Source organism: Chlorocebus sabaeus, chromosome 13 (genome assembly GCF_047675955.1).
Source record: "Chlorocebus sabaeus isolate Y175 chromosome 13, mChlSab1.0.hap1, whole genome shotgun sequence".
Lineage (NCBI taxonomy): Eukaryota > Metazoa > Chordata > Mammalia > Primates > Cercopithecidae > Chlorocebus > Chlorocebus sabaeus.
Genome location: NC_132916.1, coordinates 45,783,213 through 45,797,622, shown reverse-complemented (window position 1 = coordinate 45,797,622; position 14,410 = coordinate 45,783,213).

Here is a 14,410-nt window from a genome sequence, read left to right as displayed (position 1 = left end):
CCTAGAATAGTGCCTGGAATGTGGTAGGAGCTTCATTAAATGTTTGTATAATTTAACTGAACGGAAGGACACATTGTATTAATTATGGTTATAAGAGCTGAGGTGACATAGAATTAAGGCATAATCAGAGAGGAAATAATTCAGGAAAAGAAAGGAAAGCTGATGGGTCTGAGAAGAATTTAGATCCAAGTCTTAAAGGAAATGGTGTCTTCCAGCATGGCATGGAGGAAATCTCTGTTCCACAGATACAGATCATCTTTTCTGACTTCTTACAAATAAAAGATCTTTGTCACAAATGAGAACCTGTGAGACAGAAAGAAGGCTCAGTTTCTATGACTAATGTTGAAGACAGCTACTCAAGACCACGAAATAAGTAACATTGTTATGGACAAAAGATGGCAACATTTTCAGAGCGTATTGTATCAAACCATATATCATAACCTAAAATTAAAATATGCTATTGATTTTGGTTGTCTTTCTTTAATTGATTTCTTTATAATATCCAATTACATGAGTTTTTGTTTGTGTTTTGTTTTTTTTTTATGTTTTGTGGATCCTAACCTGAACTAGGAAGCAGAAAAAAATCTAGGATGCAACTCTGGTACTGCCTACGGAAAGATGGGCAGCTTTCTGTCACCACTGCTCTGGGTCTTGGTTTCTTCGTTTGTGAAATAAAGAAGCTGAATTGGAACCAATAGTTTATAAACTATATTACTAATAAAACCCTTTTTATGCTGCCATTTTATATGGGTGATGTTGTCAAAATTCAAAATGAAAAAAAAGACAAGTGAGAAGTATTGCTCCTAATCCTGAACCTCAACAATCTAGTCCCCACATGTAGAATACACTAAAGCTCCCAAATTTTGTGTAGTTTCTGAGGGACTTTGTAAGTATAAATAGAAAATGTATTTATAAAATATATATGCATATTTTGTTTTTTAATGAAAATGAGAGGTAAGTTATTTATACCATTCTATGCTCTGCTTTTTACATTTCATGATTTATCTTGGAAATTCTGTCAGTATGTAGATTACCCATCTTCTTTTAAAGGCGCATAATATTCCATCCACAACTATTTATTTTACCAGTTCCCTATGAATAGACACAGTGTTTCAAACTTTTGTAATTATAAATGATACTTCAATGAATAATGTATATATAAATTGTTTACAGAACTATATTTATAGAATAGAGCCCCAGAACTGGAACTGCTGGATTAAATAATATGTGCATTTATAATTTTTATTCTTGACAAATAGAGGTTTTTTCAACTTATATTCTCAGTAGAAATGTAAAAAAAAAATACAAAAGCTCATGTTTCCCCCCACTTGTGCCTATATAGTATGCAATGAAGCATTTTTATATGTACATTTTGTTAAGTAAAACATAAAATATCAGTTCTATTTTAATTTTCATTTCACTAATGAGTCCCTATATACATATGCATATATAAATATACATTTCTATGTAATTCTTTTTTATTTGAATCATACTAAATTTATAGACAGACTATGCCTCGGTGACAAGTAACATATTTGATGTTGAGTTTTATTATCTAAGTGTGCAATATATTTTTCTATTAATGTATTTTTGTACGTTTTGATAAAACAATTTTATATGTATATTTTTTCAGTAAAACATAAAATATCAGTTCTTTTTAAATTTTCATTTCACTCATACTGAGTTGAGTCTCTGTATACATATGTATATATACATTTCTATTTAATTCTTTTTTATTTGAATCATACTAAATTTATAGACTATGCCTCAGTGACAAGTAACATATTCAATGTTGAGTTTTATTATCTAAGTGGGCAATATACTTTTCTATTAGTTAATGTATTTTTTGAGTCTCCCAATAGTGATTTAAAGTTTTCTTCATATTAATCTTACACATATCATGTACAGTATATTCCTAGATATTTAGTCTGCTTTGAGGGCATTGAAATAGTGTCTCCTCTAAAATATATTTCTAATTGTTGTCTAAACAACACATACACACACACAGAGTACTGTTTTTCAGTTTTCTGTAAACCATGTGTTCCTATCCTTTAAAGATTTTTCTGTCAGAATGTTGTTGGTTTTAAATTTTTTAAATACTCTTTATATGTTGAACAAAGTAACCATTTTTTTTAGTGCCTAATATTTTTCTTCAGTTGGTTATTTTCTTTCGACTTTGTATATAATGAGGTCTGCTTTACTTAATTAAGTTACTCTAATTTATTATTTTACTCTTTAGTATCTTTTCGGTATTATGTTAGAAAGATCTTCCCCATTTCAAAAATATTTTTTAAATTCCTTCATTATTTTTTCTATAATAAAGTTCCACTATACTTCATGAGAAACTATCTTCAACATAATGTCATTGACAATGGGTTACCACCTTCACACAGCCTCATTTTCAAATAGAGATTGACTGAATTTCTTATTCCAAGTTACTGTCAGTTGAAGCACAAAGAAGATAATAAAGCTGGGGAGGAGAATAGCAGGCAGCTCTGTCTGTGGAAATATTCTCTGCTTCCAGTCTCCTCAGAGGGAGCTCACAAAATGGCTCAACTATGCTCCAGCATCCTGGAATTGCTGCTGCCAAACATAAACCAGGAATCTTCCTCATCGATATTTAGGTGGACATGAGCAACTACCATGAGGGAGCGACAAACTGTAACCAGTTTGGGTATGGATAGTAAAGCTGAAGTCCCATAACTAAAATGTAGCCAACTAGTTATGCAAACGTGCTGCTGTTTCAGTCATTTCATTAACCACACAGTAATGCACATTTTAAACAACTTAAACAATTGAATTTAAACAATCGAATTTTGATATCCCATTTATTTTATGGTGGGGGTATCGTGGTATGTTGTGGGCTTTTTTTCAACTTTTCAAACTGTAAAACATCAGGAATTTATTTTTATATAAAGTATGAAGCCTGCAGGAACTTGACCTTTTTCAGATGGATACCAAATGTTCCTAATATTATTTATACCTCAGAATAATGTTCCTCATTGATACAAAATGCCTCTACTATCATTTGCTATACAAAGTATGTAATAAACATACACTTTTTTTTTCTGGACTTCCTACTTTATCCATTGATATATCTAGTCACATGACTGTCACATTGTTTTAGTCCTTGTAACTTTATAAGCATTCTAATATCTTGGGAACTATTAACAACCCCTACTACCAATTCTATTTTCCCGTTACTTTTCATTTTTATGTATTTTTTAGAAAACTTGAGAACTATCTTGTCCAGTTTCAATTCCTATGTCTTATGTGAATCATACTGAATTTATGAATTATACTTTGGTGAAAAGTGATATGATTGATGTTTCATTTTATTATCTAAGTACATAATATGTTTTGTTAATATTTTTGGAAGTCCTTCAATAGAGATTTAAAGTTTTCTTCATATCCATCTTATACATAGCACATAAACTTTATTCTTAGATATTTAATCTTTTCTAATAGTGTTAAATAATCTTTTCTAAAATGTTTCTAATTGTTCTCTGAATGACAACCAGATTTTTTTCCAGAAAACTTACTGATTTCTTTATTGCTTTTAAAGGTGTTTGTTTTTGTGTTTTAGCAATTCTCCTGAACGTTCCAGAAAGACAATCAAATTAGCTACAAATATTGGTAACTTTATTTTCTCCTTTCTAATATTTGTAACTCTAATTTCTTCCTTTTGTCTAATAGGCTAGGATGTCCAGTTTGATATTAAATAATGATAGTTACAGTAGATAATCCTGACTTTAATGCAACTTGGTCTAGTGCTTCATCATTAAGCATAATCCTGGTATTTGTGCTGAAGCAGATATATTTTATTATGTCATAAAAGTATCCATCTATTTCTATTTTAAATTTTTATCAAAAATGAAATTTGAGTGTTATACAATACTTTTTATTATCTTTGAGGATACTAAAAATGCTTTCTAACTCTTTTAGAATTCGTTTTGGTAAATTATATCTTCCTCCAAAATTATCACTTTAATCTAAATTTTCTAATTTTATTTACATGGAATTGAGAACTGAACAAAGTAATCTCATAAGATTGCTTGCATGTCCTTTTTGTCTGTGATTATTTTCTAGAACTTTCTTATTTAGAATATATGTGCTTTTTTTCTCTTCTTGATTGAATTATATGCAAGTGTATCTACTTAATTTTTTCCCCAAAGAACTAACAAATCAATTCATCAGTTATACCATCTTCTGATTCCTAATTACAAATCCACCCCTCACACTCCTCTTATTTACATTAATGTCTTTCCCATACTTTCTATGAGTTTATTTGCTGCTTTCCTAGGCCCGTAATGTCCTCCTTTCTTGTCCCTGATAATATTCTACTCACATTTCTGTAGCTCAGTTCAGAAAATAGCTTCTCTGACCCCTTCATCAGAGGAAGACACGCCTCATCTTTGTTTACATAACATCTGAGCACATTTAATTTACAACATCTTTCATATTTTATCTCAATTTTCTCTATAGCTACTTGAGGCCAAGAGCTGTATCTTACTTCTCTAATATATTGCTTGTAATATAATAGGTCTCAAGAAATGTTCAATAATGAATCAAAAATATAATAATCTCAATGGGTATGTATAATGCTTACCTTTCTTATTCATTATTTTGATCTACAGCTAGAATCTTTACTTATATAACTGAAAATTTAATGAAATGAATTAGAGCCAATGGACGGTGAAGATCACTGTTCTCAGAGAAGCTCTTCATGTTATGGATCAGTGATTCCCTAATATATCTTCCTACTTTTGAAGAAATTGAACTGAATTTATTCTAGTTTATAGAACAGGAAAGATGTCAAACTGTGGATCTGCTTATTTAAAGTAGACTGAATTTTGTCAGGCTATTTATCAACAAATAAAGTATTTATAATTATAAACTCTCTTTGGACCAATTTTCTTTAAATATATTTTTATATTTAAGGCCATTCTTTGCTGCAAGTGAATCAGATACTGCCACTGATCTGCTTTAATATAGTTCATAAAAACTTCTCTGTCTTTTTAAATTCAGCTCATTGAAGGCCCTAAATGTAGTTTGAGATAAATTGTTTTTATCTCTCAAATGGAAAGCTTTTGGAAAATAACACACTATCAAATAATTAAAAAATAAATAATCTGCTTTATACAAATTCTTTGATTATTAAATTTATTCTACTCTTTCCATAGAGTCTCTGGTTAGCTGGGTCTTAAGAAAGGAAAATTAAGCGGCTTATTGAGCAAAAGAGATTGGAAAAGGAAAAGTTGAGGGCATGAAAATTTTCTTACTCTACGGATTTGCTCACCACTATCATTTTTAGTCCTATAGAGCAAGCATTGCATTAATGTAAAGTCCAGGACATCCAGGACATGTTGGTTAATACTCAAAAACCAATACATCATCTAGTTACTCAAATGGACAAATATTTATTAAATGGCTACTGTGTGTCAGGCACTGTTCTGACTGCTTGAGATACATCTGTGAACCAAACATATTTTTATTCATGTCCTGTTGGAGCTCATATTCTACTGGGAAAAGTCAAATAATAAATAGCAATGATAATAAATAAACAAATTATAGGCTGGGTGTGGTGGCCTACAACCCCAAGAGTTTGAGGCTGCAGCCTAGGAGACAGAGCAAGATCCCGTCTCATAAATAAATAAATACATAAGAGAGAGAAAGGGAGAAACAGACAGAGAAAGAGAGAGACTGAGTTCGGTGGTTCATGCCTGTAATCCCAACACTTTGGGAGACCGAGGCCAGGAGTCCCAGGCTGCAGTGAGCTACGATTGCACCCTGCACTCTATCTTGGGCAACAGAGTGATATCCTGTCTCTCTAAAAAAAAAATATATATATATATATATAGAGAGAGAGAGAGAGAATATATATATTTATATATATTTAAAATATGTATTTATATATTATATATTTAAAATATATATATTATATATTTAAAATATATATTTTATATATTATATATTTAAAATATATTTTTATATATATTTAAAATACATATAAATAAATATATATAGTTTTTTGGAGGGTGGTGAGTGCTACGGAAAAATAGAGCCATTTAAGGGGAGGATCACCCAATTTAAGGGGAGGATCAAGGGTGCCAGAGGTGTTGCAGTTTTAAATGAGATTGTCATAGTAAGCCTCACTGAGTAGGTAAGCTTCAATGGTCAGAAATGAGTAAGGGAGGTAGAAAATAGAAAAAGGAGATGAGATCAGAGAAATACTTGGGGTGAGGAGTAGAGAAGATGAACTTGTAGGCATTGGCGTTTACCCTGAATGGGATATGAGGTCACTGGAACGCTTTAAGCAGAGGACTGACGTAATTTGATTTACGCTTACTCTGACTCTCTATAAAGAATAAATTGTGGTAAGGCAAGGGTAGATCAGTTAAGAAATCATTGCAATAATCTAGTTGAAAAGGATGACTTTTGAACTGGAATGGGACCACAGGAAGTAGTAAGTGACCAGGTATATTTTGAAGGTAGAGGCAACAGGATTAGGTGTAGTGCAGACGTGTTAGGTGTGAGATATAAGAGAAAGAGCAGATAAAAGATTGACTCCAGAAATTTGGCCTGGAATCATCATTAAATGACAGGATGAAGACTGAAAGTAGAAAACTTTACGGGGAGAAAACTAGAAGTCCCATTTGGGATGTGTTAAGTTTGAGGTATCCATTAGTCATCCAAATGGAGGTTTTTCAGCTAGCAATTTAGCATATAAGTCTGAAGTTTAAGAAAAAGGTCTGGGTTAGAGATAAAAATTTGAGAGTCTGACATCGACATAGAATGTAATTTCATATGACTGGTTGAGATGGCAAGGAAGGGAATGTAGATGAGAAGAAAAAGAACTAAACTCTGAGGAACTTCAACATTGAGCATTTGGAGAGAAGAGGAGAAGCAAGCAAAAGGAGACCCAAAAAGCAGCAACAAGTGGCATGGGAGGAAAACCAGGAAAGTATAGTGTCCTTGAAGCCAAGAGAAAAAGTAAAAGTAAATCTAGAACAAGCTTGTCCAACTTACCAGGATAGCTTTGAATGAGGCCAACACAAATTCATAAACTTTATTAAAACATCATGAGATTTTTTTTGCCATTTAGCTCATCAGCAATCGTTAGTGTTAATGTATTTTATGTGTAGCCCAAGACAATTCTTTTTTTCCCAATGTGGCCTAAGGAAGCCAAAAAATTGGACACTCCTGGATCTAGAAGGAAGAAGGCCTTAACTGTGTCAACGCAGCTGATATGTCAACTAAGATGAATCCTGAGAATGGAGTGTGGCATTTGGTGGTGTGATGTTATTGGTAACCACAGTAACAGTGGAGGCATGAAGGGGCCAAAATCCTGATGGCAATGGGTTTAGGAGGTAGAGGAAGACACTGAACATAGACAACTATTTCAATGAAGTAGCTACAACTACTATGTCTGCTTTACAAGTCCCAGAAAGATTTTGTACCCACTCAAGTTCATATTATAGTAGCCAGGGGAGCTGAGTTTGTTTGAATACAGAATCTGCTCTTTGTGCCACTATCTCATACCACCTGCAATCTGCCCTCCTCACAGACATAATAATTCGATGAAAGAAGAATCATGGACTAGAAGTCGCCATTTATTTCCTGTTTTCTGTGTTTTCCCACCAAAAATTCAGACCAGTGTTCCTACAGCCTTCCACCAAATAAGTTCTTCTCTCACTTTGTACTTTCATCGTTTCTGGGTCTTCTTGTCACTTCGATTATGTAACCACTTATCCTACCTCATCTGACACTCTCCTCTTTAGAAGAAAAAAAAAAATCCTGGCTGGATGTGGTGGCTCTCTCCTGTATTCTCAGCATTTTGAGAAGCCAAGACGAGAGGATTGCTTGAGCCCAGGAGCTCAAGACGAGACTACGCAACATAGTGAGACACTATCTCTACAAAAAAATTTTAAAAATTAAAAAACAAAATCCCTTGATTATTTCTATTCCCAGTTACCATATTCACAGTTTCCACTTCATCGAATCCTTATTTTATTTCCCACTGACCTAGGAATCAATGGCCTTCGGTGTATTTCCTCCACCCAATAGATTTTTGTCTAGTAAAACCTGTAGCAAGTCCACCACTGATTCTGGCCGAGAGGTAACACACCTCAAGTAGCTGGAAAATAAAGTGAAGAATTTTTGTGTGCATGTACGTGGGTTGAGGGTAAAGGCAGTGGCAGGCAAGCTGAAAACCAAGGGGGAAATCAAAATCCCAGAGAAAGTTAGGTTTACTGTGACCTCCCTAGCACGGCTGGCAGAACATGGGTCCAAGGGTGGGAACAAACAATATGGTCCATAGTGTGACAAAGAGACATATTGGAAAATAGAGTTTCACACCAAAAGGATTGCAGGTTTACAAGGCAGGGATGGAGAGTGAGTCGGATAATCATAGACTCAGGCCAATTACGTGGCAAGGAAAATACTGAGAATGAGCCCACAAGCACAGATGACTTGTCACAAAGTACCCTGCTTTTATTTCTCTCCTCATGGCATGGCTTCAAGTAGCTGTGGCCCAGTTGTTTCATGAAGCACTCCCAAAATCTTCCTTTCAAACTGGAAATTCATAGTCACAGTGACAAACGCAAAATAAATTGAACTTCTATTTTACAATGTACTCTGTTTGGCATTACTTGAAAAAAAACGCCGATTTCTCCACAGGAATTATTATCCTTTATGGACATGATGGTACCAGTTGTAATACGCATCTTTGCAACTCAGAAATCTATTACTGATTTGTGCATTGTTCAGCTTGTTTCTATATACACTGACCTGTTCCCTGTATATTGCCTGCCCTTGCTCCATGAAAGCTCATGACTCATGAACTTCTGAGTCATGCTCTGAAGTTGTGTGAATTAGTCTTAATTTAGTACTTTCCCGTTATCAGTAGAAGCCCTGCCTGCTGAGAGCTTTGTTTCATCTTCCTTCCTAGCACTTGGAGTTCTCTTAATTGGTAGTTGATAACTTCCACAGTGTGCATTTTACATGAGGCAGTAAAAGTTGGCACGATAGCAAACAAAAAGAACAAAACAAATTGGCACTGAAAATATATTGTGTAAGACATTAGCACCCAGAAAAACCAAGATTTTGTAGATAAAAAATTTCTTGTTTATATTGTTATAAAGTAATTAACATCACCTTCTAATAGCAGATCACAAATTAAGATGACAACTCTAGAGAACTTAATAGATATGAGAAGGGGAAGTGGGGGAATTTATTCTCTTATGTCAAAGTAACAAGAGAAGCTTTGTTCATTCCCAGCTATCTGTGTCAATGAGATTAAATTATTGCACCAGACAGGAAGAATTAGATTAAATAAGTGGATACCATGCACACACCAAGTGTTCCTACCATATCTTGGGGCTCCAGAGAGAATATAAACTGAGATTATAACATCATTTTATGTATTGACACCGTATGGTATTTAAAAGCCTTTAGGAATTAATAGCATCTCAGAACCAGAGAAACATGCCAACGAGCGTATTATCTGGTTTAGAAAACATGTAGACAATGATCCAAGGAATTCATTTCTATGTTAGAATAGATAGTAACTCATTTAATTGTTAAAGAGTTTAGAAGAAGGATCTCGAAAGTGTGCCTATTATTTCCTTTTTTCTTTCTTTGTAGAGACAAGGTCTCACTTGTTGCCCAGATGGGTCTCAAACACCTGGCTTCAAGTGATCCTCCCATCTTGGCCTCCTAAAGTGCTAGGAAAACAGGATGAACCATAGTGTCCAGCATTTTCTTTTTTTGCTTCACTGCTCTAGGAGTATTTAGCTTTCACTGGTTTTCTGTGGGCATGTTTTTTTTGCTTTTGTTTTGTTTTTGTTTTTGTTTTGTTTTGTTTTGTTTTTTTCTGAGACAGAGTCTCACTCTGACATCCAGGCCTGAGTACAGTGGCACAATCACTGCTCACTGCAGTCGTGACCTCACAGGCTAAAGCAATCCTCCCACCTCAGCCTCCGGAGTAGCTAGGACCACAGGCATGTACCACTACCCCCAGCTAATTTTTTAAAATTTTTTGTAGAGATGGGGTCTCGCTATGTGTCTGGGGTTGTCTCAAACTCTTAGCCTCAAGCAATCTTCCCACCTTAGCTTCCCAAATAGCTGGGATTACAGTTGTGAGCCACCACACCTTGCCAGTGGTCATTTTTTCAGAAAAGAAAGTTTGATTTTTGCTAAATGTTTCACACATTTTTAAGGTTTGTAAGTAAAAAAGTCTTTAAATCCTGGGAATTCTACAATCTCTTACCCATCCACGATAGTTTTTTTTTTTTTTTCTTTAGAGACAGGATCTGGCTCTGTCTCCCGGGCTGGAGTGACAGTGGTGCAATCATAGCTTGCTGCAGCCTCAAACTCCTGGGCTCAAGGGATCCTTCTGTTCCAGCTTCCTGAGAAAGCATGCGTCACTACACCCAGTGAATTTGTTTTGTTTTGTTTTGTTTTAGTAGAGGCAAGATCTGGCTATGTTACCTCTTCTAGTCTTGAACTCCTGGCCTCAAGTGATCCTTCCACCTCAGCCTTCCGAAGTGCTGACATTACGGTATGAGCCACCAAACACAGCCCATTCATAACAGTTTTACACACAGTTTATACTTTATTATTCATTCATTCTTTGTTGTCATTCATAACAGGTGAGACCCTGTTATCCCAGTGGATAATCCAGAATTAATTTTTATTTGATCTTATAATGTATTATGCTTCTCCTCCAGAAAATTCATTTACTTTTGGTTTATATCGAGATGTTAATAAAAGAAGAAGGCCATATGTTTCTTAGCACCGAGGATTAAGTGCGTTTGTGGTTCTGTCTTTATATATTACAGATGCGACTATAAATCAGAAGTAGATTGCTGTCCAATAAATACGCATTACATTACAGTTTAACAAAATAGATCTATTTCTCTCTCCTTTGTTCTTCTTTCCCTTTACTTGTTTATTTAAAAATATTCATGAAGTCTCCATGATTGTCTATGCACTGTGTGAGATGCCACAAATAAAGCACTAAACAAGAAAGACAAACATATCCCTTGACCTCGGGAACCTTAGCATCTAGAGAGATAGTTGATTATTATTTGTTTGTTTTTTCCTGAGGCAGGTCTTGCTTTGTTGCCTAGGCTGGAGTTCAGTGGCACAATCATGGCCCACTGCAGCCTCGAACTCTTGGGAGATATAGCTGAGTATTGAAGAAATCTCTATATGATCCCAATTGTCACTATCATGATAGAAAAGTATAAGGAGACATGTGTATTAATTTATGAGCCAGGCTTCCCTGAGAGAACAGCATAGCTGGACCAAAAGTATATGGAAGATATAAAGGAGGAGATTTAGGGGTGGATACATTCCAAGCTGAAGTTAATACAGTGGGCAGAATTGTGAATAAGCATGGGAAGTTCTGTGCTTCCCTTGAGCCGAAACCTGGAGATGCCACAAAGTTAAAACGGTCTTTGATGGATCCTGGAACTCAAATCAAAGACTGTGAAAAGCCCATGGAGAACCAGAAGGTAAGTCAAACCCTACAGAACCCGGAGGAAAGCTTTGTAGTTCTGGGCTTCTCTTGCTTCACATTTACTAGCCAACTCACTGCTTACTTTGCCATACTTGATTCGAGGGGTAGGCAGGAAACATAAGCTCCAGCCTGGCACCAGCCAGGGAAGTCAGTTCATCTAGGCACCATGGGACTCTAAGTGAATAGGAAGTATAGAATAATCACCCAATGCAGGACTAAATGGCTTCCTAGCACCATCACTGAGTCCCTGCTGAGTAGCTATGAGAGGAAGAAGCACCTCACAGAAAAGAGCAGTGCTCTGCACAGGTTGGGGAGAAAGAAAGGCAGGTTACAGAATGCAAAATCAGAGGCTCTTTTCCCTATGGTAGCCACCCTCTAACACACATGTATACTTTCATCAAGAGGAGGGTCACCTAGGATCCAAGCCATCATCCCTCTCTTCAGGTACATATCACCAGCCAAGGAAAATGGCGATTCCACAAATAGGAACACACAGGAAAACACAGACATCTAAGGAGTACAAATGCAAGCTCTATGAAAAAAAGATTCAACTATCCATGAGAAAGCAAAACTAATAAATCAAATTGAATAAGACTAAATAAGACTTAATGCTTCTTAAGATGCTTAAGATTAAAATACTCATAATACCTTTATCAAGGATGGAGAGAATATTGAAAACATGAAGCAATTAAGATCTAAGTAGAGATATTAAATACGAAAAATATAATGTTGAAATAAGGGATTTAGCTGGACGTGGTGGCTCATGCCTATAATCCCAGCATTTTGGGAGGCCAAGGTGGATGGATTACTTAGCCCAGCCTGGACAACATAGTGAGACTCCATCCCTACTTAAAAAAAAAAAAAACTGGAAGTGGTATGTTCCTGTAGTCCCAGCTCCTTGGGAGGCTGAGGTGGGAGGAGCACTTGAGCCCAAAAGGTCGAAGCTGCACTGAGCTGTGATTGCAGCACTGCACTCCAACCTGGGTGACGGTGAGACCCTGTTTCAAAAAGGAAAAAATAAAAATAAAAAAAGAAAATAAATAAAGGACTTAATATCTTAGGGAGGTTGAGAAAAGAAAATATCAGAAATGATTTCAGCCAAAGTTTGCAAGTGACTCATCTGGTTAATATTGAGATTCCTATACAAACAGATTTTTCCTATTCAGTCATTTAATAGATTTTAGATACTATAGTTAAGAAATATTCCTCAATGCTTTCTCTATGACTCATTTTTTAGTTAAAAAGAAAAAAAATCAGGTAATTCTATACAAAAAACATTTTTTGTAAATAACACAAATAGTACATAAATACATGCTTACTGTATAAACTTTAACACAGAAGTATATAGAAGAAAAATAAAACTTTCTCCTCAACATCATTCTCAACACACAGTTTGCTTTTCCTTTTCTTTAACATAAATAAGACAACATCATGGTATTCTGCTTTTTTCATATAAAATATGTATTTTGAATATATATCATATATACATATTTCTGTGTATTTATAGCTCCTCTTTTCTTTTTTTAGTTTTTTCTTGTGTCTTTTTACTTTATAATTTTGAAAGTATTCATAATTATATGCTTATTATTAAAAAATCAAACAACACCAAAGGGTGTGTAGAGCAAAGTCAAAAATCCCCTTTCATCTGTCTCTTTATCCTTTTATCCATTTACACACACACACACACGTTAATATATGAATATGTGCATGCATGTATGTATGTATTTTCACTGCTGTGAATTCGGGGACTGGGAAGATAGAAAAGTAAACTTCCACAGCAGATAGGTGCAGTGGAAACACATTGGTTTCCATTTCATGTTATTATATAAATTTAATCTCTTGTAGTTTGAATATAAACAGAATCAGACAATATTACCCTGTAATTTACTTTTTGACTGAGTAATATTTCTTGGCAACCATCTCAGGTAGGCATATGGAACTAACTTATATTACTGATGAATGAAAATTCTCAGGTTTACTATTCCAACAAAGATAGTATCTAGGTATTTTACCAGAGCTACATGGGACTATATTAGCCTGCCTGATCCTTATTCTAAAGATAACCACTTGTCTGCTGGAAATTTTTTTTCTGAATATGCAGTAATAATACTGTATCTGGAACAAACAGTAGCAAACTGTATACAGTACTGGAGTATTCCTTTCCTTGGACTTTATGGAATTTATTAATATTACATTCCATCCTCAGACAACTCGTGACCTTTCTAAATATTGTAGTTTAAAAAGCAGAATGAAATATGCTGAAATTTCAAGTAATTATTAGTTTAGAGAATTTTTTGTCAAAGAAAATTAAAGAACATACCTATGGGGGATCTTAAAAACACACACAAAAACACATAATTATGATAACCATTTGATTTTAATAATCACTACAATTCAGAAGCAGTCTTCTCTTTTATTCCCATTATTTTTATTGAAATAATCTGGCTTTTCTGTTGTGTATGTCTCTGGTTTAGTTTAATAATTTAGTTAATTAATAATGACCTACTGGTTTGTTTTTCCAGAATTTTTACTATTATAGTCAGGAAGTTTTATAGAATCACTGGAAAAATCTGAAGATATAATGATATTTCAGTTTGGTTCTTCAAATACAGGTATTTATTGTTCTTTTTTAACACTGGGCATTGAATAAGCCAAAGTTTTTTATCCTTAGTAAATCTCATCCTATTCAAAAAAATTCAAAAATTTTACAGAAAACTTTTTTCAATTCCTATTTTTCAATTATTTTATATTCGAAGATATAACAACAAAGGGAAAAAAGAAAAACAAAACTATAAAATAGAGCCAGACACAGTGGCTCGTGCCTGTAATCCCAGCACCTTGAGAGGCGGAAGCAGGAGGATCACTTGAGCTCAGGAGTTTGAAACT